This window comes from Phocoena phocoena, chromosome 9 (genome assembly GCF_963924675.1).
Source record: "Phocoena phocoena chromosome 9, mPhoPho1.1, whole genome shotgun sequence".
Taxonomy (NCBI): Eukaryota; Metazoa; Chordata; class Mammalia; order Artiodactyla; family Phocoenidae; genus Phocoena; species Phocoena phocoena.
Genome location: NC_089227.1, coordinates 611,455 through 636,828, shown reverse-complemented (window position 1 = coordinate 636,828; position 25,374 = coordinate 611,455). Strand labels below are relative to the sequence as shown.

The 25,374-nt window shown below is 43.2% G+C and overlaps 1 pseudogene; it reads right to left on the bottom strand.

Moving 5' to 3' along the window:
• Positions 1 to 319: 319 nt before the first annotated feature.
• Positions 320 to 25,374, bottom strand: part of LOC136128510 (ATP-binding cassette sub-family A member 13-like) — a 47,220-nt pseudogene continuing 22,165 nt past the window's right edge.

The following is a 25,374-nucleotide window of genomic DNA, read 5'->3' as shown; positions in this document are numbered from 1 at the left end:
GAAATGTCCACGGATGTGCCAGGTGACTAAAGGGACGTCAGCTGAAGGCCTCCGAACCTCGGGAGCTGCAGCGAGCAGGGTCTACGGGGTCAGCTGGTCTGACCCCGACGCCCTGATTACACAGTTTGGAGAGTGAGGCTCAAATCTGGTGACCCCAGCTGTCCCGAGGACCTCCACCTCTGCTCCCCAAGAGTCTCTTTGCCTGGAAAGCAGTCCTCTCGTGCCCCCGCCCCATCTGGCCCCCGACTGGCCTCCAGAACCTCCCAGCCTCAGGGCCTGGCTTCTCCCCCACTGCTGCTGAGAGCAGTAAGGTGCCCTGTTACTTCCAAACTGCCTTTGAGGCAGGGATAACACGGAAAACAGCGGAATAATTCAGGATTCGTTCTGCGTGAAGGTCATCAAAACCAAATAGGGATTTCAGGTCAGCCTGAACCTTCTGTGGGTCCCACACCAGCTCCTTCAAGGACAGGCTGTATCCTGACTCTGCAAGACAACTAATGATTTATACTGTCAGCTGCTATAACACTGTCACACGGGCTTCCCTGGTGGCGCAGTGGTTAAGAATCTGCCTGCCAATGCAGGGGACACGGGTTCGATCCCTGGCCCAGGAAGATTCCCACACGCTGTGGAGCAATGAAGCCCGTGCGCCACAACTACTGAGCCTGCACTCTAGAGCCCGTGCTCCGCAACAAGAGAAGCCACGACAATGAGAAGCCCGCGCACCACTCACTGCAACTCGAGAAAGCCCGCGCACAGAACAAAGACCCAACACAGCCAAAAATAAAAACAAATAAATAATAATTTTAAAATAACACTGTCACAGGTCGAAAGTCATTCGGAAAATGATGTCTTCTCCACTTCGAATGGAAAGGCAAATGCAGACCAAAGGCCATTTGGACGGTCGAACAGGAAAAGCAAACAAACAGAAGCTGGTATGGGATGCTATAGTGCGGTGACATGGCACATGCTTCCAGACATAAATGACTGCAAATTTCTAGAGGTTAATTCGATAACGTAGCTCAAGAAACATATGAAATTCACATTATTGGACCCAGTAATTTTATTTTAAACATATCTATCTCAAGAAACCTAATAAGGTACCTGAGGGAAAAGTCATGTACCACAATGTTATTGCATTGGTTTTGTACTGATTAAATATTGAAAACCAGTACAGTGTCTAGCACTGGGAAGAAAGGATAAATTACGGTATATTTATAGCATAATATATTCTGTGGAGTCTTTAAAAACGTATTTATAAAAACTATTTTAAACCAAAGGAAAAGTTTCCCCTAACAGAGTAAATCAAGATATAAAACTCATAAAGCTTCCCAAGCAACCCAGCCATGCCATGCAGAAGTGGCACCCCCAGAATACACATCTGAGACATCCAAGGTCAGATGACCTCTGGTGAGTGTGGCCTGGCACCTGCGAACCTAAAAGCACATAAATTCCAAGGTGGCCCTTCATCTGAACACCCAGCTCAAGGTGTCCAGATCACGACTCGACAGCCATCAGCTGAGCACTACGTGCCAGCACCGCAAACCCACCTGCTGCTGCGTGACCCCACGTGCCCTGAAATTAAGGCTGAGGGGGCAACAGAAAAGGCCCAGTCACAGGGAACTCCGGGGAAGTGGTGAAGTGGGGGACCCGGGAATCCCGGCTGGGGAACAGACCTTCAGTTTCAGAGGATTGAGTTCTGGAGGCCTCCCGCACAGCACTGTGACTACAGGTGGTAACACCCCATTGTACACTCGAGATTGACTCAGAGATCGTGATCGCCCGAGAAGGGCAACCATGTGAAGTGATGGACGTTTTAATTAACTTGGTTTAGTAATCATTTCGCAACGTATGCATATATCAAATCATCACATTGTACACTTGAAATATATATAATTTTATTTGTCAGCAAAATACAATAAAATGAATATTTAATGAGAAAAAGAGAGAAAGGACACCTGGGTCAAGAATAGAGCTAAACAATCCCACCTTCCCCTGTGGAAAGGCTGTCTATTCAGTTGGGGGCTTTCTAAATCGACATCACCTGCCCCCTCTCACTGGCCTTATTGATTTTCAAATATTTCTTCCTAATAGGAATTCAGTAATATGCGTTCAGAAGGGAGGAAATGTGAAAATCAAAGAACCAATGACAGGTCTATGCTTAGAGGCCATCAAGTCCAATAACTTTAAAATCAGCTATTTTTTTAATTATAAATAACATTTTTATTTGCAGCGACTGCAGAATTTCGACAGTGGTAGGAGGTCAAATTGCTCTGATTCCCAAATTTTCAGTCTCGGTCTCTCTTTTACGAACAGAAACAACCAATTCTTTCTTGCAGTTGATATGTTAATTAAATCATTTCTCTGAACAGCGTTTTCACTCTGTGGTGGCTGCCGATGAATATAACCAGTGCAACAGTGAAATGTCACAACAACAGCTGTTAAGACACCCACACCCATGGCCGCTGCTCCGTTCTCCTGCAGCAATACCAGCGTCGAGATGGCCACGTGCAGCGCCATTGCAGAGACCCTGGAAAAGGTGTGGCTGACTGGCAGCCAGTCTAAATGTTCCAGAGCTGAGAAGGAACTAGAAGCAAAGCAGAACCAGAACACCATCAGCAAAACAGGTGGCATCCCCCTGACCCGCCCCGCCCTGCGCAGGATGTAGCTGCAACTCACACGTCCACACTCCCCACTCCCGGGGCTGTCGGTGCCACCCTGAGTCCCTGGACCAGGAGCCAGACATGAGAGGTAAACGCTCTCCTGTGTTCACCCGGGCAGCTGATGGGCGCAAAGTGCCGTCCCCTCAGAGAAGCCCGTGCGCAGCAGCCTGCCCGCTCCAAGTTCCCACTCTCAGCCTGACACTGGGGTTGGGGTGGGACACCTGCTGCAGCGCCCCTCCCCCTCCCCCCACTGTCCTCCCCCCGCACCCCCGCATCTGGCTGTGTCAAGGCTTCAGTTACCGGTTTTCACACTGCTTCACAGAACAAGGGAGTCCACGTGTCTACAGTGTTCATTCTGTTTCCTAAGAATCAATATCTTATAACTAATTACAATGAAACTTGTAAATTAGAAAATCCATTCAATCCAAGTGGGAACATGTCTAGTTCTTTGCAACACCAGTAATGCCTAAGCTGTGCTTCAAAGAGGCTATTTTCCGACACTTCTCACTGAGGAAGCACATCCCTGTGTAGGGAAGAGTCTCCCTAGATAACAGAATGCATCTGGAACCTCGTTCCACGTGCAAATACTTAATCTCTATGAACGCGGACTTTCTTGATACTTGTGCCACCAAAGTAAAGTGTAGAAATAAAATTAATGCTGGAGCTTATGTGGTTCAACAGCTACCACCAATACCTTCTAATTTCAAAGGTTGTCTTGCTCTGATGGGGGCCCTCGGGCTCTCGTGTCTACTGCTGACCGTCCAGGGCTCGGGGCAAGAGACCAAGGGAAGCACACCAACCACGTTCAGATATTCACGTTATAAATCAAACCAACAAATGTCAAATATGCCCCACTGTCCCATGTTGGCAAGCACACCTTCATAACAAATTGGGAAGCCCTGTTCAACTTCAGAATGTAACACACCAGGGGTGGGAGTCCTGGTCCCAAAGCCACCCCTCCCCAGCCTGGCCCCCAGCTCTGACTGCACCTCAAAGGCCTCGTGTACATGTGTGGATGCTCGGCCTGCACACCCGAGCACCATCCACACTCCTGCCACTAGCTGCCACTGGACACCCCAGGCCTTGGGTGCACACTCCAGTGGTGAGAGCTGCCCTAGGTGGGCTCTGGCCCCGGGGGCAGGGAGCTCCAGGGTGGGGGGCTCTGTGGACACACGCCCTTGCCCCATGGGTTTCCTGAGCCATGGCTGCTTCAGAGGCCAGAGTAGGGCCCCCTTTGGAGCAAGGACCCCTCTCGCCCTGGCCTGGGGTGGTCTTGGCCACTCCCACTGATGGCAGATAAGACAAGTAACAGTTAAAAATCTGGAAAGAATATCAACTTTTACTAATAAAACACCATATTCATACAACAGGTTTACACAAAAGAGTTCAACTGGAGAGCAAACAGACCATGTTATTAAAATGTGGGAAACCCACCATGGGAAGGGGTCATCTCAAAGGTCACCCCTGGGTAACGTGGGGCCAGGCCCATCGAAGGAGACAAACGTGCTGCTCACTGAACCGCAGGAGAAAGAACTGAGTTAGCAATTCTGGGTAAGACTTGGGGCCACCGCGGCAGCTTTTACTAAGAAACTAAGGTATCACGTTCGTGTGACATCTCCAATAATGAAAAACTTAGAAACAACCAAAGACCAGTTATACGTTATCAAGAAAATTACGGTCTATGATACCTTATCAAAATGGAAAGTTATACTAATAATGATCATCTGAAGACTATCAGGACATAGGAAACATTAATGATATAATGTTGATTTTTTCTTTTAATCAGGGAGCACGTGCTCTGAACATCACTGCACTTACGTAAAATATTTATACAGGGAGATGAGGGGCAGGCGTGGAGATGCATTTTCAAGTGACATCATTCTGCATGGTTTTCTTGTATCAATCACTCAGAGAAATAGTTTGCCATTAAAAAGTGAGGAGGAAAAACCAAATCATCTGTAATTAGTTATATTTCTCGTTTTCACTTACCTCAGAACCCAGTGGAGTAGGTGTCCTCCCCCGAGGAGGCTGTCTTCAACACGGACATTGTTTGCATAGAGTCTCGGCAGTAAAAGTAGAAAATCCCAGACTGGGAGGCTGCCAGTGAAGACTCTCCAGCTTAGCAATCACCTCCTCAGTCTTACTGAGATCCATCTCATAGGGCAAAACACCAAGTAGATGATGGGGGGCGGGTAAGGCTGCAAAAGTTGTAAGAACGCAGAACCCCTGGGGTCCAGAGTCATGCCTAGTAGGTCACGATTTTGAACAGACCCGATTTTTTTTTTTTTTAAACATCTTTATTGGGGTATAATTGCTTTACAATGGTGTGTTAGTTTCTGCTTTATAACAAAGTGAATCAGCTATACATATACATATGATCCCATATGTCTTCCCTCTTGCGTCTCCCTCCCTCCCACTCTCCCCATCCCACCCTTCCAGGCTGTCACAAAGCACCGAGCTAATATCCCTGTGCCTTGCGGCTGCTTCCCCCCAGCTATCTACCTTACTACGTTTGTTAGTGTGTATATGTCCATGACTCTCTCTCGCCCTGTCAAAACTCACCCTTCCCCCTCCCCATATCCTCAAGTCCGTTCTCCAGTAGGTCTGCGTCTTTATTCCTATCTTACCCCTAGGTTCTTCATGACATTTTTTTCCCTTAAATTCCATATATATGTGTTAGCATACGGTATTTGTCTTTTTCTTTCTGACTTACTTCACTCTGTATGACAGACTCTAGTTCTATCCATCTCATTACAAATAGCTCAATTTCATTTCTTTTTAAGGCTGAGTAATATTCCATTGTGTATATGTGCCACATCTTCTTTATCCATTCATCCGATGATGGGCGCTTAGGTTGTTTCCATGTCCTGGCTATTGTAAATAGAGCTGCAATGAACATTTTGGTACATGACTCTTTTTGAATTTTGGTTTTCTCAGGGTATATGCCAAGTAGTGGGATTGCTGGGTCATATGGTAATTCTATTTGTAGTTTTTTAAGGAACCTCCATACTGTTCTCCACAGTGGCTGAACCAATTCACATTCCCACCAGCAGTGCAAGAGTGTCCCCTTTTCTCCACACCCTCTCCAGCATTTATTGTTTCTTGATTTTTTGATGATGGCCATTCTGACTGGTGTGAGATGATATCTCATTGTAGTTTTGATTTGCATTTCTCTAATGATTAATGATGTTGAGCATTCTTTCATGTGTTTGTTGGCATTCTGTATATCTTCTTTGGAGAAATGTCTATTTCGGTCTTCTGCCCATTTTTGGATGGGGTTGTTTGTTTTTTTGTTATTGAGCTGCATGAGCTGCTTGTAAATTTTAGAGATTAATCCTTTGTCAGTTGCTTCATTTGCAAATGTTTTCTCCCATTCTGAGGGTTGTCTTTTGGTCTTGGTTATGGTTTCCTTTGCTGTGCAAAAGCTTTGAAGTTTCATTAGGTCCCATTTCTTTATTTTTGTTTTTATTTCCATTACTCTAGGAGGTGGGTCAGAAAGCATCTTGCTGTGATTTATGTCATAGAGTGTTCTTCCTATGTTTTCCTTTAAGAGTTTGATAGTTTCTGGCCTTACATTTAGGTCTTTAATCCATTTTGAGCTTATTTTTGTGTATGGTGTCAGGGAGTGATCTAATCTCATACTTTTACATGTACCTGTCCAGTTTTCCCAGCACCACTTATTGAAGAGACTGTCCTTTCTCCACTGTACATTCCTGCCTCCTTTATCAAAGATAAGGTGTCCATATGTGCGTGGGTTTATCTCTGGGCTTTCTATCCTGTTCCACTGATCTATCTTTCTGTTTTTGTGCCAGTACCATACTGTCTTGATTACTGTTGCTTTGTAGTATAGTCTGAAGTCAGGGAGCCTTATTCCTCCAGCTCCTTTTTTCGTTCTCAAGATTGCTTTGGCTATTCGGGGTCTTTTGTGTTTCCATACAAATTGCGAAATTTTTTGTTCTAGTTCTGTGAAAAATGCCAGTGGTAGTTTGATAGGGATTGCATTGAATCTGTAGATTGCTTTGGGTAGTAGAGTCATTTTCACAATGTTGATTCTTCCCATCCAAGAACATGGTATATCTCTCCATCTATTTGTATCATCTTTAATTTCTTTCATCAGTGTCTTATAATTTTCTGCATACAGGTCTTTCGTATCCTTAGGTAGGTTTATTCCTAGATATTTTATTCTTTTTGTTGCAATGGTAAATGGGAGTGTTTTCTTGATTTCACTTTCAGATTTTTCATCATTAGTATATAGGAATGCCAGAGATTTCTGTGCATTAATTTTGTATCCTGCTACTTTACCAAATTCATTGATTAGCTCTAGTAGTTTTCTGGTAGCATCTTTAGGATTCTCTATGTATAGTATCATGTCATCTGCAAACAGTGACAGCTTTACTTCTTCTTTTCCGATTTGGATTCCTTTTATTTCCTTTTCTTCTCTGATTGCTGTGGCTAAAACTTCCAAAACTATGTTGAATAAGAGTGGTGAGAGTGGGCAACCTTGTCTTGTTCCTGATCTTAGTGGAAATGCTTTCAGTTTTTCACCATTGAGGATGATGTTTGCTGTGGGCTTGTCATATATGGCTTTTATTATGTTTAGGAAAGTTCCCTCTATGCCTACTTTCTGGAGGGTTTTTATCATAAATGGGTGTTGAATTTTGTCGAAAGCTTTCTCTGCATCTATTGAGATGATCATATGGTTTTTCTCCTTCAATTTGTTAATATGGTTTATCACATTGATAGATTTGCGTATATTGAAGAATCCTTGCATTCCTGGAATAAACCCCACTTGATCATGGTGTATGATCCTTTTAATGTGCTGTTGGATTCTGTTTGCTAGTATTTTGTTGAGGATTTTTGCATCTATGTTCATCAGTGATATTGGCCTGTAGTTTTCTTTCTTTGTGACATCCTTGTCTGGTTTTGGTATCAAGGTGATGGTGGCTTCGTAGAAGGAATTTGGGAGTGTTCCTCCCTCTGCTATATTTTGGAAGAGTTTGAGAAGGATAGGTGTTAGCTCTTCTCTAAACGTTTGATAGAATTCACCTGTGAAGCCATCTGGTCCTGGGCTTTTGTTTGTTGGAAGGTTTTTAATCACAGTTTCAATTTCAGTGCTTGTGATTGGTCTGTTCATATTTTCTATTTCTTCCTGATTCAGTCTTGGCAGGTTGTGCATTTCTAAGAATTTGTCCATTTCTTCCAGATTGTCCATTTTATTGGCATAGAGTTGCTTGTAGTAATCTCTCATGATTTTTTTTATTTCTGCAGTGTCAGTTGTTACTTCTCCTTTTTCATTTCTAATTCTATTGATTTGAGTCTTCTCCCTTTTTTTCTTGATGAGTCTGGCTAGTGGTTTATCTATTTTGTTTATCTTCTCAAAGAACCAGCTTTTAGTTTTATTGATCTTTGCTATTGTTTCCTTCATTTCTTTTTCATTTATTTCTGATCTGATTTTTATGATTTCTTTCCTTCTGCTAGCTTTGGGGTTTTTTTGTTCTTCTTTCTCTAATTGCTTGAGGTGCAAGGTTAGGTTGTTTATTCGAGATGTTTCCTGCTTCTTAAGGTGGGCTTGTATTGCTATAAACTTCCCCCTTAGAACTGCTTTTGCTGCATCCCATAGGTTTTGGGTCGTTGTGTCTCCATTGTCATTTGTTTCTAGGTATTTTTTTATTTCCTCTTTGATTTCTTCAGTGATCACTTCATTATTAAGTAGTGTATTGTTTAGCCTCCATGTGTTTGTATTTTTTACAGATCTTTTCCTGTAATTGATATCTAGTCTCATGGCGTTGTGGTCGGAAAAGATACTTGAAACAATTTCAGTTTTCTTAAATTTACCAATGCTTGATTTGTGACCCAAGATATGATCTATCCTGGAGAATGTTCCATGAGCACTTGAGAAAAATGTGTATTCTGTTGTTTTTGGATGGAGTGTCCTATAAATATCAATTAAGTCCATCTTGTTTAATGTATCATTTAAAGCTTGTGTTTCCTTATTTATTTTCATTTTGGATGATCTGTCCATGGGTGAAAGTGGGGTGTTAAAGTCCCCTACTATGAATGTGTTACTGTTGATTTCCCCTTTTATGGTTGTTAGTATTTGCCTTATGTATTGAGGTGCTCCTATGTTGGGTGCATAAATATTTACAATTGTTATATCTTCTTCTTGGATCGATCCCTTGATCATTATGTAGTGTCCTTCTTTGTCCCTTTTAATAGTCCTTATTTTAAAGTCTATTTTGTCTGATATGAGAATTGCTACTCCAGCTTTCTTTTGGTTTCCATTTGCATGAAATATCTTTTTCCATCCCCTTACTTTCAGTCTGTATGTGTCTCTAGTTCTGAAGTGGGTCTCTTGTAGACAGCATATATAAGGGTCTTGTTTTTGTATCCATTCAGCCAATCTGTGTCTCTTGGTGGGAGCATTTAGTCCATTTACATTTAAGGTAATTATCGATATGTATGTTCCTATTTCCATTTTATATATTGTTTTGGGTTCGCTACTATAGGTCATTTCCTTCTCTTGTGTTTCGTGTCTAGAGAAGTTCCTTTAGCATTTGTTGTAAAGCTGGTTTGGTGGTGCTGAACTCTCTCAGCTTTTGCTTGTCTGTAAAGGTTTTAATTTGTCCATCAAATGTGAATGAGATCCTTGCTGGGTAGAGTAGTCTTGGTTGCAGGCTATTCTCCTTCATCACTTTCAGTATGTCCTGCCACTCCCTTCTGGCTTGTAGGGTTTCTGCTGAGAGATCAGCTGTTAACCTTATGGGGATTCCCTTGTGTGTTATTTGTTGTTTTTCCCTTGCTGCTTTTAATACGCTTTCTTTGTATTTAATTTTTGACAGTTTGATTAATATGTGTCTTGGCGTGTTTATCCTTGTATTTATCCTGTATGGGACCCTCTGTGCTTCCTGGACTTGATTAACTATTTCCTTTCCCATATTAGGGAAGTTTTCAACTATAATCTCTTCAAATATTTTCTCAGTCCCTTTCTTTCTTTCTTCTTCTTCTGGAACCCCTATAATTCGAATGTTGGTGCGTTTCATGTTGTCCCAGAGGTCTCTGAGACTGTCCTCAGTTCTTTTCATTCTTTTTTCTTTATTCTGCTCTGCAGTAGTTATTTCCACTACTTTATCTTCCAGGTCACTTATCCGTTCTTCTGCCTCAGTTATTCTGCTATTGATCCTATCTAGAGTGATTTTAATTTCATTTATTGCATTGTTCATCGTTGCTTGTTTCATCTTTAGTTCTTGTAGGTCCTTGTTAACTGTTTCTTGCATTTTGTCCATTCTACTTCCAAGATTTCGGATCATCCTTACTATCATTATTCTGAATTCTTTTTCAGGTAGATTGCCTATTTCCTCTTCATTTGTTAGGTCTGGTGGGTTTTTATCTTGCTCCTTCATCTGCTGTGTGTTTTTCTGTCTTCTCATTTTGCTTATCTTACTGTGTTTGGGGTCTCCTTTTTGCAGGCTGCAGGTTCGTATTTCCCGTTGTTTTTGATGTCTGTCTCCAGTGGCTAAGGTTGTTTCAGTGGGTTGTGTAGGCTTCCTGGTGGAGGGGACTAGTGCCTGTGTTGTGCTGGATGAGGCTGGATCTTGTCTCTCTAGTGGGCAGGTTCACGTCTGGTGGTGTGTTTTGGGGTGTCTGTGGCCTTATTATGATTTTAGGCAGCCTCTCTGCTAATGGGTGGGGTTGTGTTCCTGTTTTGCTAGTTGTTTGGCATAGGTTGTCCAGCACTGTGGCTTGCTGGTCGTTGAGTGAAGCTGGGTGCTGGTGTTAAGATGGAGGTCTCTGGGAGATTTCCACCGTTTAATATTATGTGGAGCTGGGAGGTCTCTTGTTGACCAGTGTCCTGAAGTTGGCTCTCCTACCTCAGAGGCAGAGCCCTGACTCCTGGCTGGAGCACCAAGAGCCTTTCATCCACACAGCTCAGAATAAAAGGGAGAAAAAGTAGGGAGAATTAGTAGAAGTATGAGTAAAGAAAGAAGGAAAGGAGGAAAGGAAGGAAGGAAGAAAGAAGCAAAGAAGGAAAGAAAGGAGGGAGGGAGGGAGGGAGGGAGGGAGGAAGGAAGGAAGGAGGGAAAGAAGGAAAAAAGACAGAAAGAAAGATGATACAGTAAAAATAAAATAAAGTATAATATAGTTATTGAATTAAAAAATATTTAGAAAAAAAAGGGATGGATAGAGCCTTAGGACAAATGTTGGAAGCAAAGCTATACAGAGAAAATCTTACACAGAAGCATACACATACACCTTCACAAAAAGAGGTAAAGGGGGAAAAATCATAAATCCTGCTCCCTGAGACCACCTCCTCAATTTGGGGTGATTCGTTGTCTAAAGGAGGGAAGGAAGGAAGGAAAGAAAGAAAGAACGAAGGTAAAGTATAATAAAGTTATTACAATTAAACTTAATTATTAAGAAAAAGAATTTTTAAAAAAAAGTCATGGACGGATAGAGCCCTAAGACAAATGGTGGAAGCAAGAGTATATAGGCAAGATCTCACACAGAAGCATACACGTACACATTCACAAAAAGAGGAAAAGGGAAAAAAATCATAGATCTCGCTCCTAAATTCCACCTCTTCAATTTGGGATCATTCCTTGTCTATTCAGGTATTCCACAGATGCAGGGTATATCAAGTTGATTGTGGAGCTTTAATCCGCTGCTTCTGTGGCTGCTGGGAGAGATTTCCCTTTCTCTTCTTTGTTCTCACAGCTCACAGGAGCTCAGCTTTGGATTTGGCCCTGCCTCTGCGCGTAGGTCGCTGGAGGGCGTCTGTTTTTTCGCTCAGACAGGACGGGGTTAAAGGAGCCGCTGATTCGGGGCCTCCGGCTCACTCAGGCCGGGGGTTGGGGGATGGGGGAAGGAGGGGCACTGCGTGCGGGGCGGGCCTGCGGCGGCAGAGGCAGCGTGACGTTGCGGCAGAGGCCGGCGTGACGTTGCACCAGCCTGAGGCCCGCCGTGCGTTGTCCCGGGGAAGTTGTCCCTGGATCCCGGGAACCTGGCAGTGGCGGGCTGCACAGGCTCCGCGGAAGAGGGGTGTGGAGGGTGACCTGTGCTCGCACACAGGCCCCTTGGTGGCGGCAGCAGCAGCCTTAGCGTCTCCCGCCCGGCTCTTGGGCCCGCGGTTTTAGCCGCGGCTCGCGCCCGTCTCTGGGGCTCGCGCTTCCCGCCGCGGCTCGCGCCCGAGTCGGGGGCTCGCGCCCTCAGCCGCGGCTCGCGCCCGTCTCTGGGGTTTGCGCTTTCAGCCGCGGCTCGCGCCCGTCTCGGGGGCTCGCGCCCTCAGCCGCGGCTCGCGCCCGTCTCTGGGGTTCGCACTTTTAGCCGCGGCTCGCGCCCGTCTCTGGAGTTCCTTTAAGCAGCGCTCTTAAACCCCTCTCCTCGCGCACCAGGAGACGAAGAGGGAAGAAAAAGTCTCTTGCCTCTTCGGCCGGTGCAGGCTTTTCCCCGAACTCCCTCCCGGCTAGTCGTGGTGCACTAACCCCTTCAGGCTATGTTCAAGCCGCCAACCCCAGTCCTCTCCCTGAGCTCCGTCCAAAACCAAAACCCGAGCCTCAGCTCGCAGCCCCGCCCGCCCCGGCGGGTGAGCAGACAAGCCTCTCGGGTTGGTGAGTGCTGGTCGGCACTGATCGTCTGTGCAGGAATCTCCCCGCTTTGCCCTCCGCACCCGTCGCTGTGCACTACTCCGCGGTCCCGAAACTCCCCCCTCTGCCTCCCGCAGTCTCCGCCTGCGGAGGGGCTTCCTAGTGTGTGGAAACTTTTCCTCCTTCACAGCTCCCTCCCACTGGTGCAGGTGCCGTCCTTATTCTTTTGTCTCTGTTTTTTCTTTTGCCCTACCCAGTTACGTGGGGAGTTTCTTGCCTTTTGGGAGGTCTGAGGTCTTCTGCCAGCCTTCAGTAGGAGTTCTGTAGGAGTTGTTCCACGTGTGGATGTATTTCTGGTGTATCTGTGGGGAGGAAGGCGATCTCCGCGTCTTACTCTTCCGCCATCTTCAAGGTCCCCCCAGACCCGATTTTTAAATTACTCTGTCAGGTTGGTTTTTCAAATTTTGTGGAAGTTTGGACAGGAGAAGAGATGTAGAGGTCTGTTTTTGTAACAAGCTGAATGAATTTCTAAGATTTTGAGACAGATTTTGTAAATAAATGATAAGCTGTTCATATCTGGACAAAACTGGAATAGCTACTGTCATTTGGGGGCTTTCTGTTATTGCAGCTGAAGACGGTCATGACTGATATAACTGAGTACTTCCACCTAGACAAAAGCCCCTCCTCCATCCCCACCATGACACCAAAAATATGTCCAGACATTGTCAAATGCCCCTGGGAAAGCAAAACATCCCCCCATCAATAACTAGTGCCTTAACTGAAGGCTGTGTGCCTAGCGCTACTCAAGGGTTTGCGCCAAACACAGGGATCTCCAGCCTAATGAGATCAGCTGGACCACACGCCTGTCTTCTAAAGCCACTCTCTCTGGGTCACCCACCACCGTCCGGCCTCAATGTCCACCTTCTGCTTTTCTAAACCCAGAGCCTTACTTGAGAAAAGTAAAACTCGTCTTTCATCACTCATTCATCTCTTGAGTGATTCCGGCTGTCTCAAATACAGCTTCTACGTAGTGTTACTAACAATCAAAGCATTAAAAAGGCATGTTTGAAAAATAAATTAAAATCAATGTTTTGAACTTAACCATTGTGGATGAAAAATGTTGCCTGTCATATCGGTAAACAAGGGGCATTGCGTGGAGAAAAGCAGGACACTGGCCACAGGTAGCTGAGGCGCGTATCCAAGAAATGATTTCAGTGAGCCCAGACTCTTGCATCTTCCCATACATAGAAAAGTGCTGAGTTCGTTCACTTAAGATGCTTGTTTTTTCTTTAATTTACAGTACTCTTTTGATGCTCCGACTACCTGGTCTTTGTTGCAAAAACTCCTATACATCCTGGCTCCCCCTAACCTCTTTGGAGGAGTCCCTCAGGGTGATCAGAGATTCTGTGTCCCAGGCTTAAGTCCTCAGAAAATCCAACAAATAAAACATAATTCTCAACTTCTAGGTCATGCATTTTTTTTTCAGTTGACACCGCTATGTCTCTGAAGATTAAGTTTCAAACTTTTGTTAAAATACTTACTGTTAAAAAACTGGAACCATAAGAAGAATCTACAATAAAGGTGTCAGAGGTATCAGCTCATTCGGCAACCAGAAAGCATGTGCCGGGCAGCTATTCTAGTTCCAAAATCAAATGGATGATCACAGAGTCCTGATTACACAAAACCGAAGAATAAATCAGAAGGAAACAGTCACTTTCGACTTCCAAAACACATTGATATTAAGTAAATTCCTGGAAAATGATTTAACTAGTAAACCAAATTTCAACAATTTGCCAAAAAGTATTTATTATCTTATCAATCTCTAATCCACAGGCGTTGTGAGCATTCTGGACAGGATAGAGAGGGTGAAAGGAAAATAAAGAAAAACAAAGAGAGAAAGAAGTTGAAGGGGAGAGAAGAGTGAAAATACGATTTTTCAGATTATATTTGGAATCCGGTTGTGATAAAATAAGAAATGTATGTTGGTCTCTGTTCTCAGTTCCTAACACAGGCTCCTAAATTCTCACCATTTCCTGAGGGATGGGTGAGACAGGAGCATCTCTTTTTATACTAGTCCTTGTTCCCTACAGGAGAGCTTCTAAGGCTCTTGCAATCTACCAAGTGACAAGAGTGCCTCTGAACGCTAATGACATGCCTGGGGCTGGGGCCCCCAGCTGGCTTCAGTTCTGAGACAGGCTGGGACCTGAGATCTTTGCTGCAGTGCTTGCAACTGCACCAACATCTCCTGGAGCAACAGATACAAAGAAACTATAAGGGACTAAAAATAACTGCAGGCCTGCACAGTTGGGGCAAATATGAACAAGATATGGAAAGGCCAAAACCCAGCTGCTGCTTCTGAGGTGTCAGGAGCAAAAGCAGGGCCCCACCAGGGGGGCGGGCAGACCACCCAAGCTGCCCCGCTGGCCCGACCCCAGCACCCGGTCCCACCCTCAACACCTGCCCCCGCCAGCAGGAGCGAGCAAGGTCGTGGGTTATTTGTTCTTGCTCCCCCTGGTGCAGCCGGAGCCCCAGTAAAGCCTTGCCTGGGTTCCTCACCTGGCCCCTCGTCCATTCCTGTTGACTGAAGAGTCCAAGAGCCCACGTCAGTAACAATTAGACTTGGAACTTTCATCTCCCACCCCGCAACCCCAACCTCCAGGGAGTGGAAAAGGGCTGGAGACGCAGTGTACCACCAATGATCTAACCAGTCACACTTGCCTAATGGAACCTCCACAGAAACACGAAATGATGGCTTCAGAGAGCCTCTAGCTGGTGACCACATCCACACACTAAGTCCAGAGGGACAGACACCCCGAGCCCCGGGACCCTGCAGGCCCCGCCCTGTAACTTGCTCATCTCGCTGTTTATCTGTAGCCTTTATGATAAACTGCTAAAAGCAGGTAAAGTGTTTCCCTGAGCTCTGTGAGCCATTCTAGCAAATCACAGCACCTGAGGAAGGGTTGTGAGAACCCCCGATTTATAGCCAAACGGGACTGAAGTGTGGAGACCCCGGGCACCCACTCCTTGCTATTGGACTCTGCAGTGAGAGCAGCCTGTGGGGCTGAGGCCTCCCCTATGGGGTCTGTTAGAACCGGATTAAGTCACAGCACACCCATTTGGGGTCCACGAGAACTGGGAAGTCACTGGGTTTGGAGAACCCAGGCATTTGGTGTCAGAAGTGCTGTGAGCAGAGTAGGTTTTCTTTTACACATAAACCACGGGAAACGGCTCAGACAGCAGCAAACTGAAAACCAAGTGGGGTCTTCACCTCAAAACATTAGTTCCCCCCTAACAGAACGTTGGAGACCTCACTGGAAAAAAATTTTATGAAGGTAGAGTGACCCCATGACAGCACCTCATATAAGAAACCCATCCTTGGGTGTTTAAGCTACTCTGGTTTTTTGTTGTTGCATTTGGGTCCATTGTGGACAAAGCGGTCCACCCTGGACAAAGGCACTGCTTCCTCTCGTAGGAATAACACGTAATGTTTATTATCTCCTCTGAAGAGCTCTTTCTGTATTTTCTGCCAAACGCTTCATTCCATTTTCCTGTATATATTCCATGGGGGGGAAATATATATATATATGTATGTATAAGTATAAAAATTCAAGGTGGGTACTTAGGGTTGCCAATTTAGCAAATGATAACATAAGATGCCCATTTAAATTTTTACTTTAAGTATGTAATATTTGGGACATACAGTAAAAAGTTATTTGTTATTTACCTGAAATTCACATTTAACTGAATGTCCTCTAGTTTTCTGGGTGCTGTAGATAGGGTAGTGTTAAAAAAAAAAAAAAGAAAGGGCAGGATAGCTGTGCCCCGTTTATTGATGAAGTCTGTAGGTATTAACCTGGCTGTGTGAAGACAGGCAGTGAGCTGCCCCTCTGAGGGGCTTCTCCACTTGTCAGCCAAGCTCGTCAAAACCTATAGCCACTGAACTTTCTTTACTGGGGACTTACAAATAAGAATTGGCCTAGACTGTGGACATGCTTCATCGTGAACAGAAATAATGCAGCCCAATAATCCAAAAGGTCTGCTATCAAAGCAAGCTAATCGTGAGGCCAGAATCACAGTGTTACCAACAAAGACCAACCAAGTCTACAGGGCGGAGGAAAGGAATCAGAAGTGTGTGTGTGTCTGTGCGCATGCCTGTCTGTGTTTCTGTCTGTGTGTGTGCTTGTGTCTGTGTCTGTGTGTGTATGTGTGTCTGTCTGTCTGTGTCTGTATGTATCTGTGTGTCTCTGTGTGTGTGTGTGTTTGTGCGTGTGATACCTGGGGACAGACTTTAAACACAGAGGAAGAGGGAACGAGAAAGGACGTTAGCAACAGAAGAAAGAGAAGGAGAAGGACCAATGGAGGGAGGGGCCCTGGACCCTCGGAGACAAGGGGGAAGGGCTGCAGCCCCTCTGAGGGCTGTGCCCCAGGGCCGTGAGTGAGGGAGCGGAAATGCAGCCCAGGCTCCCCACCCGCCCCAGGTGCCGGGCCTCGACCCTGGAGGGGGGGTGGCTTTTTCTAAGTCTCACAGCAACGGCTGCTGGAGGGGGTATGAAGCATTAACAGGATTTTACAGACATCCTGGGTTGTCACAGGGCCCCACCTAAGCCTGTGACCAGGGACGGGGTGGAGAGTTTCAGAGATTTACTTGCCTGGAGTCTTGGATCTTTCTACCCAAAGTTTTTGTAAGTTTCTCGCCTTGTCCATCATTTCATAAACTTCCTGGGCAAGGGCCTATACCTCTTTTAAGAAGGCCAGGTCGTCAGCCTTCTTGTGAGAAGGCTGCTGCAGTTGGGAGCCTAGAAGAACTTTAAATAAATGGAGTTAATACCCGAGTAGAACTCTTCTACAGGCACAAGTTTCCTCAGCAGTTTAAGGAGCTTTACACACCCAAGGCCAAAGTGTTCTCAGCTAACCCTGTGCCCGTGTACACTTCCACCAACGCCCCAACAGCCCACTTTACTGGATCTTCGTCCAGAATGGAATTTGTCATTTTAAAAAACTGTGGCCAATTTAAAATTAGAAAGTTGTCCTCAATCGCCTTATTATTTGTGAGGCTCAACCATTTTATATGTTTACTAGCTACTTCATCTTTTTTCACTTATTCAACACATATTATACCACTTCCCCTGAGCAAGGTGCTGGGAGCCAGCCCAGCAGTGAACAGGGGCCCCACACGCGGAGGGGATGGGATGAGCCCCCAGTGACGCCTGGTCATTACAAATGCCGTTGGGTCGAGGCCCCAAGGACAGTCAAACGCAGTGAGATAGGGAGTGAGCAGGAAAGTCTGCAGTGGAGGGAGGGTGGGTCGCCCCCTGCCATGGCACAGGGAAGACAGGGTGTCAGGCAGAGGGACCCTTGGGGGACGTCCAGGGAGGGTCAGAGGGCAGCTCCCTGTGAGGGGTCAGCTGGGGGGGCAGAAGTGGGGGCGTGGCCAAGACCCAAGTCCACGGTCACCTGGACACCAAGGACAGAAGTCAGGCTCGGTCACACAGGCTGGCAAGCAGGAGGGGGTGCCACCCACGCTGGCTGGTCAAGGCCATGACCCGGTTTTCTGCTGGGATATTCCCTGTCTTCTCACGCTTGAAACACAGCTTCCCTTTATTGAATTTGTAAGAAACATCCTCTCCAGGTTTTGTTTTGGTTTTTTGCCTTTAATTTTATTTTAGCTTTGAGTAATTTGACTACTAGAAGACACTAGTAAATGTGAAATGTGTAAACAATAATGTCCATCAAAGCAACGATCTAAAAGAGAAAGATGTAGACACAAGGTAAACGTCCAGTTCTAGGAGAAGAGGTAAGCGCATAACAGCACATGCTTGTGAAAGGGTTTCCTTTTGTCTTTAAAAATGGGGCTCCTGGAAACAGACTCCTGCAGAGAGAGTCAGACTCTAGTGGGCTGATGGACCACTGAGGAAGCATGTGAAGATACAGACTCTCAGCCTCACCTCCCATCCGCTGCCTGGAACCTGTCCAGGACCCTGCATTTTAACCCACACATCCTAGTGGTTCTAATACAGACGATCCTGCGCTCATCCCATGGTGTGGGGAAAGGCACGCTGTTAGAAAAGAAATGACAGGCCCTGGATGGAGTCCCCTGTGCTAGAACCAAGACTTAATACCTAACGTAACTGCAGTTACAGCTTTCCCCAGGAATATAACCCTGGTCAGTGTGAAATGTTCTGATCAACACCAAAGAGGTAATCCCTTCCACCCTCCAAAGAAGGATAATTTGGCACAGAGGCCCCTTCTGTCCCCGACACAGGTGGGCGACCTAAGCCTGAAATAATCTTCTTTGTTTGTGGCTTCCTTGTCTTGCCTTTAAAAGCCTCTCCCTTTCTGTAGCCCTTTGGAGCCCCTCTACCTACTAGACGGGAAGCTGCCTGATTCATGAATCATTCAATAAAGCCAACTCGACCTTTAAAATATACCTGGGTGAATTTTTATTTTAAAAACATTATGTAATTCTAATGGAAAAATGATGATTAAATTGCTATGTTTTTTCCTAACTTTACACATACCATGTATGGGGGGAAAATATTTCTTTTCTAGTAAACAAGAGAAAACATTCTCACGACCTTGAAAGTCAGCACCATCTACCATGTCTACATCTGATCTCAAATTCAGTGGGGATTTATCTTAATCAGAAAGAAAACACTGATTTAAAATAAAATAGGGACTCATTTCACAAGTTGCTGAAAGCCTGTTAAAGAAAGCCAGTGTCCGGTCACATTTAGCATATCCGAGAGGAAAAAAAGGGGGAAACTTTTCTTGATTAAAAGATTATAGAACCCATGAGATATTTTTTAAACTCCCAAACCCTTTATTTTACAAATTCCCGAACACGGTGACTGAAGGAAGAGTCGTCAACAGGTAAACCCACCACAGAAGAAAAGCAAAGCTGCATCATCCCCAAGCCCACCAGAGACTGTCACCACCTATAAGGAAGTAAAGGAGGGTCCACAAGGGTTTAGTGACGAATAATATAAATTCAGTGCCTCTCAGGTCAGTCCACTCAGAGACAGACAGATGAGGCCCAGAGAACCAAAATGAATTTGCCAAAAGCAAGGGGCTGGATAGGGCAGAGCCAGGGCTAGGCCCTGATAGCCCAGCGCTGGTTACACTTGACGGAAATCTCGCTGTTTAAAGTGTGGTCTTCACGGTGAGTGACTCAGAATTCCAGAAGCACAAGGAATCAGTTATTACTTCTGTTGTGGCCTCGGATTAAAGGATAAAAATGACCCCTGGAGGCTGTGGACAACACTCTCCTGCCTCACCCACACCTGGTCGCACCCTGGGAACCACAGAATCACCAGATCATAGAGATTGATGTAATTCAAGGGGAGTTTTCCTGTGATAACGACCTGGTTTTATGTTATTTTTCTAATTATTATTCCAAAATTACCTCAATTTGTCCTTAAGACCAGTTATGAACTATTACTAACGTGAGAAATGTTTATAGCAGAAAACAATACATAGTAAATCCTGGATTAAATGTGTGTGTGTGTGTGTGTGTGTGTGTGTGTGTGAGAGAGAGAGAGAGAGAGAGAGAGAGAGAGAGAGAGAGAGAGAGAAAGAGAGAGAGAGAATGAATTCTGCAGCCCCAGAGAAATCCCAGTGCTGTAATAGGATTTGGGAGGAGACCAGTTTCCTCCTTCCTGAGTCCCTTTCTGTGGTCTTTTTATCAGGTGACATTGCTCCCTGCCTGGTATGGGAAGAGCTGTGAATGGAAGAGGGGGGCAAAGAAGATCTGATGCAGGAAGACAAGAAAAGGTCTCCTACTGGTCTGGTGGCCCTCAGACCAGTAGGAGACGACCCTCTCAAAGGGCCAGGAACCATCCAGCAACCCCTGTGCGATTTCAGTGAAGGACTTGAGGAGAGCAGAGGTGGGAGGAGTTGCTCAGGGTCCTCCCTCAGTCTTCAGATGAAGAAACTGAGGCCCAGTGAGGGACCCCAGGAGCCAATTCTCAATTCTCACCAGAGATTTCCAAGCCAGTCCCCAAAATGAAGAGCTCCTGTGTTTGTTTTCAGGGTAGGCTGGAGAAATAAGACCTGCAGTGTACTTACCAGTATTGTGCCAATGTCCATTGCCTGTTTTTGTTGTTGTTGTTGTTGTTAATATTTTATTTATTTATTTGGTTGTGCTGGGCCTTAGTTGCGGCTCACGGGCCCCTTAGTTGCAGCATGCAAACCCTTAGTTGTGGCATGCATGTGCGATCTAGTTCCCTGACCAGGGGTCAAACACGGGCCCCCTGCATTAGAAGCACAGAGTCTTAACCACTGGGCCACCAGGGAAGCCCCCATTGCCTGTTTTGATATTGTCCTATAGTTATATAAGGTCTCACTATTTGAAGAAGCTGAACTTGTACTATTTAACAACTTCCTTTGCATCTATAATTATTTCAAAATGAAAGTTAAAACATGAACAAAGTCAAATAATAAATGACAAACTCCGGAAAGAATATTTACAACTCATGTCACAGATGAAGGGTTTAACTCCCTAATATGTAAGGAGTCTCTAGAAATCAAGAAGAAATATAATAAATGAGAGAAAAATTGACAAAGGACATGAAAAATATTTCACAGGAAAGTAAGTATAAATTGTACACAGAGATATGAAAATAGGTTCAACATCCCCCATAATGAGAAAAATGCAATTAAAACTGCACTGAGATATCATTTCTCATCAAGAAATTAATGAGAAATCAGATTGGCAGAAATCTAAAACTTCGACAAGACCCTCTATTGGCCTTACTAGAGAAAGAGATAGCCTCATATCTTGGAAGATAGAGTGCAATATATTACAATCCCCACATAGGAGCATTTAGACAAGGCCATTAAGATAAAAAATGTATCTACCTCTTGACCTGCAGCTCTACTTCTAGGAATGACTCCTACAGATACAGGTACACTAGTATGAAATTGCATAAACCATTAGAAAAATACAACAAAAGGTACAGTTCATAAGTCAATAGTAGAGAAGCTTTAAAGAATAAGAAATATTCAATTTACATAAACAAAGGCGACAAAGAGGACAATAGGAGTACAAAAGAGACGGCGAGAGTAGAAAACAAGTGCAAAACGTAAATCCAATATATTAAAAATAACTGGTCTAAACACTAAAAGGCAAAGACTGTCAGACTGAATAATAAAGAAAGAACCAACTATATGGTGTTTGCATTTTAAATATAAAGAAACAGATAGCCAAAAAGTAAAAAAGATGGAAAAAGATATATAACACTAATCAAAAGGAAGCTACAGTACTTACGTAAATATCAACAAAGTAGACTTCAGAGAAATACAACCAGGGATAAAAAGATTATATATCACTTTATAACATATTATGTATTATGTATTATAATATTTTATATAGTGGACGTAATGTAATGTGTATATTGTATTTTACATGACACGTTGCATATATAATGTGCTGTATGCGTAATGTATAATGGAGATAATTGGATAAAATTATATCATGATAAATGCGTCAATATAAGAAAGATTTAACAATCCTAATGCATATGCACTTATACCAGAGCTCCGAAGTAAATGAAGCAAAAACCAGTAGAACTGAAAAGGAAAACAGAAAAATCCACAATTATGATTGGAGATTTCAAATCCTCCCTTGATTATTTATAGAACAAACAGAAAATTAGTAAAGATACTGAAGACTTAAACAGCACTCCACCCAACAACAGCAGAAGGCAAGTAGTCGCTTTAGGTAACGTTAAATATTTATCAAAGGAGATCAGACGCTACGGCCATAAAATGAGTCTCAACAGATTTAAAAAGACCTAAATCACATAGAATTCTCTGACCACAGTGGAATTAAGCATAAATTAGTAATAAAAAGATTTCAGGAAAATCCTCAAATATTTAGAAGCTAAACATCTGACCTACAAATAACCCATAAGTCAAAGAAGAAACCACAGTAGAAATCAGTTAATACTTTTAACTTAATGCAAACAGAAATACAGCAAATCAAAATTTGTGAGATGAAGTTAAGGTAGTGCTCAGAAAGAATGATAAGGCTTTTAATCTTTATATTAGAAAAGGTCTAAAATCGATGATCTAAGTTTGAACAAAAAGAAGGTAAATTAAATTGTACATAAAAGAAAAAGCATCCAGGTAAGAAAGGATAAAGTGAAACTGCATTTCCAGGTGATGTGATCATGTATGTAAAAAATCTTAGGAGATATATTAAAAAGCCACTAGAACTGATTGTCCATATTTAGAAGTTTTTTAAACAATACCAAAAACCACAAACTATTTAGGAATACATCTAACAAAATGTGTATAAAACTGAAAACTACAATAACATTCCTCAGAGACATTCAAGAAAACCTAAATAAATAGAGATATCTATCATGCTCATGGATTAGAAAACTCAGTGTTGCTAAGATATCAGTTCTCTCCCAACTAATCTACAGATTAAATGTAATCCCCTGAAACAGCTGGACATCCACATGGAAAAGAATGAAGCTGGACCCCTTACTCACACCATACACAAAAGTCAACTCAAACACCAAAATATAGGAGCTACAAGTATAAAGTTCTTAGAAGAAAACATAGGAGTAAATCTTCATGATCATGAGTTAGCCAAAGACTTTTAGATATGACACCAAAAGCACAAGCAACAAACAAAAAAAATAGATAAGTGGGACATCAACAAAATACAAAACTTTGTGCTTCATAGGATACAATTAAGAAAGTGGAAAGACAACCAACAAAACAGGAAAAAACACATGTGAATCATATATCTGTTCAGGGACTTGTATCCAGAATATATATAGGGCTCTTACAACCCAACAATAAAAAGACAGATAACCCAATTATAAATGGGCAAAGAACTTGAACAGACATTTCTCCAAAGGAGATATACAAATGGTCAATAAGTACATGAAAAGACTATCAACATCATTAACTATTAGGAAAATGTAAATCAAAACCACAAGAGTTACCACTTCTCATGGCACCACACACGTGAACGGCTATAATCTGAAGGAAAGAAGCATACGTACTGGTGAGCATACAGAGACACGGAACCCCCGACACTGACAGTGGGAGGGTAACATGGCGGAGCCTTTGGAAAACAGCCTGACAGTTCCTTAAAATATTAAGTATAGAATTACCATATGACCTCGCATATACTCAAGAGAAAAAAACACATGCCCATACAAAAAACTGTCCAAGGGTAGCGCATGCATAGCAACATTATCCATAATAGCCAAAAAGTAGAAACGACTGATAGGACCATCAACCTCTGAACAGATAAACCAAAGAATATGGTATACAGTGGGACGTTAACTGATCAGCAATAAAAAGAAGTACTGACACCTGCTATAACACAGAGGAACCCCTGAGACATTATGCTACATGAAAGAAGATAGTTACCAAAAACCCAGAGCTGCATAATCCCACTTCCATAAATGTCCAGAACAGTCAGTTCTACAGAGACAGAAAGTCAGTGTTCAGACGCCTGAGCCAGGAGCAGGGGAGACGGTAGAAAAGGAGTGAGCGCTAATTCACACAGGTTTCTTTTCGGAGTGATTGAACATTTTCTACGGTTGATTGTGGTGATGGTTGCACAACTCTGTAAATATTCTAAAAACTATTTAATTTTATGCTTCAAATGGGTCATTTTATGGTATGTGATGTAAATCTCTATAAGGCTATCTTTTAATGTAATCCTCATCAAAATCCCAGCAGGCTTTTTTGTAGTACTAAATAAGCTGATTTTAAAATGTATATGGAAATTCAAAGAAGAGCTAAAATATTTTGGGGGGAAACAAAAGCAAAGCCGAAGGACTCATAGTACCTGATTTCAAGACATTTGCCCTAAAGCTATAGTTAGATTATCGGCCTAAGGACAGTCCTAAAGACCACTGAAATAAAAGCGGGCAAAACCAGATCTGCATGGTATTATCACATCAGTTGGTTTTCACCAAAGGTGCCGACAGCATTTAGTGGGCATAGAATAGTCTTTTCAACAAATGGTATTAGAACAACGGGACAACCATATGTAAGATAAACCTCAACACTTATATATAAAAATTAACTGAAAATGGATCGTACACCCAAACAAAAGCTAAAACTACAAAACTTCTAAAAGAAACTGTAGTGGGCAATTGTAATGATCTTCAATTAGGCAAATACTTCATTGTTAGAGAAAAATACAAAAAGCACAAACCAGACATGCAGATGGCCAAAAGGCACGTGAAAAATGCTCAGCATCACTAATTATTAGAGAAATGCAAATCAAAACTACAATGAGGTATCACCTCACAACAGTCAGAATGGCCATCATCAAAAAGAAGAAATGCTGGAGAGGGTGTGGAGAAAAGGGAACCCTCCTACACTGTTGCTGGGAATGTAGATTGGTGCAGCCACAATGGAGAACAGTATGGAAGTTCCCTAAAAAACTAAAAACAGAGCTACCATACGACCCAGCAATCCCACTCCTGGGCACATATGCAGAAAAGATGAAAACTCTAACTGGAAAAGATATATGCTCCCTTATGTTCATAAGCAGCACTATTTACAATAGCCAGGACATGGAAGCAACCTAAATGTCCATCAACAGATGAATGGATGAAGAAGATGTGGTACATATATACAATGAAATATTACTCACCCATAGAAAAGAATGAAATAATGCCATTTGCAGCAACATGGATGGACCTAGAGATTATCATACTAAGTGAAGTAAGTCAGAAAGAGAAAGACAAATATCATATCACACCACTTATATGTAGAACCTAAAAAAAGGATACAAATGAACTTATTTACAAAACAGAAACAGACTCACAGACATGGAAAATAAACTTATGGTTACCAAAGAGGGGGGAGAGGGATAAATTGGGAGTTTGGGATTAAAATATATACACTACTATACATAAAATAGATAATCAACAAGGACCTACTAGAGTTCCCTACGCAGGCAACTAAACTCAATATCTTGTGATAACCTATAATGGAAGAGAACGTAAAAAAAGAATATACACGTTTATATACATGTATATATATATATATATATGTATAACTGAATCATTTTACTGTACACCTAACTAACACAACATTATAAATCAACTATATTTCTATTCAAAAAAGATTTTTTTAAGGCACAAACCAAACCA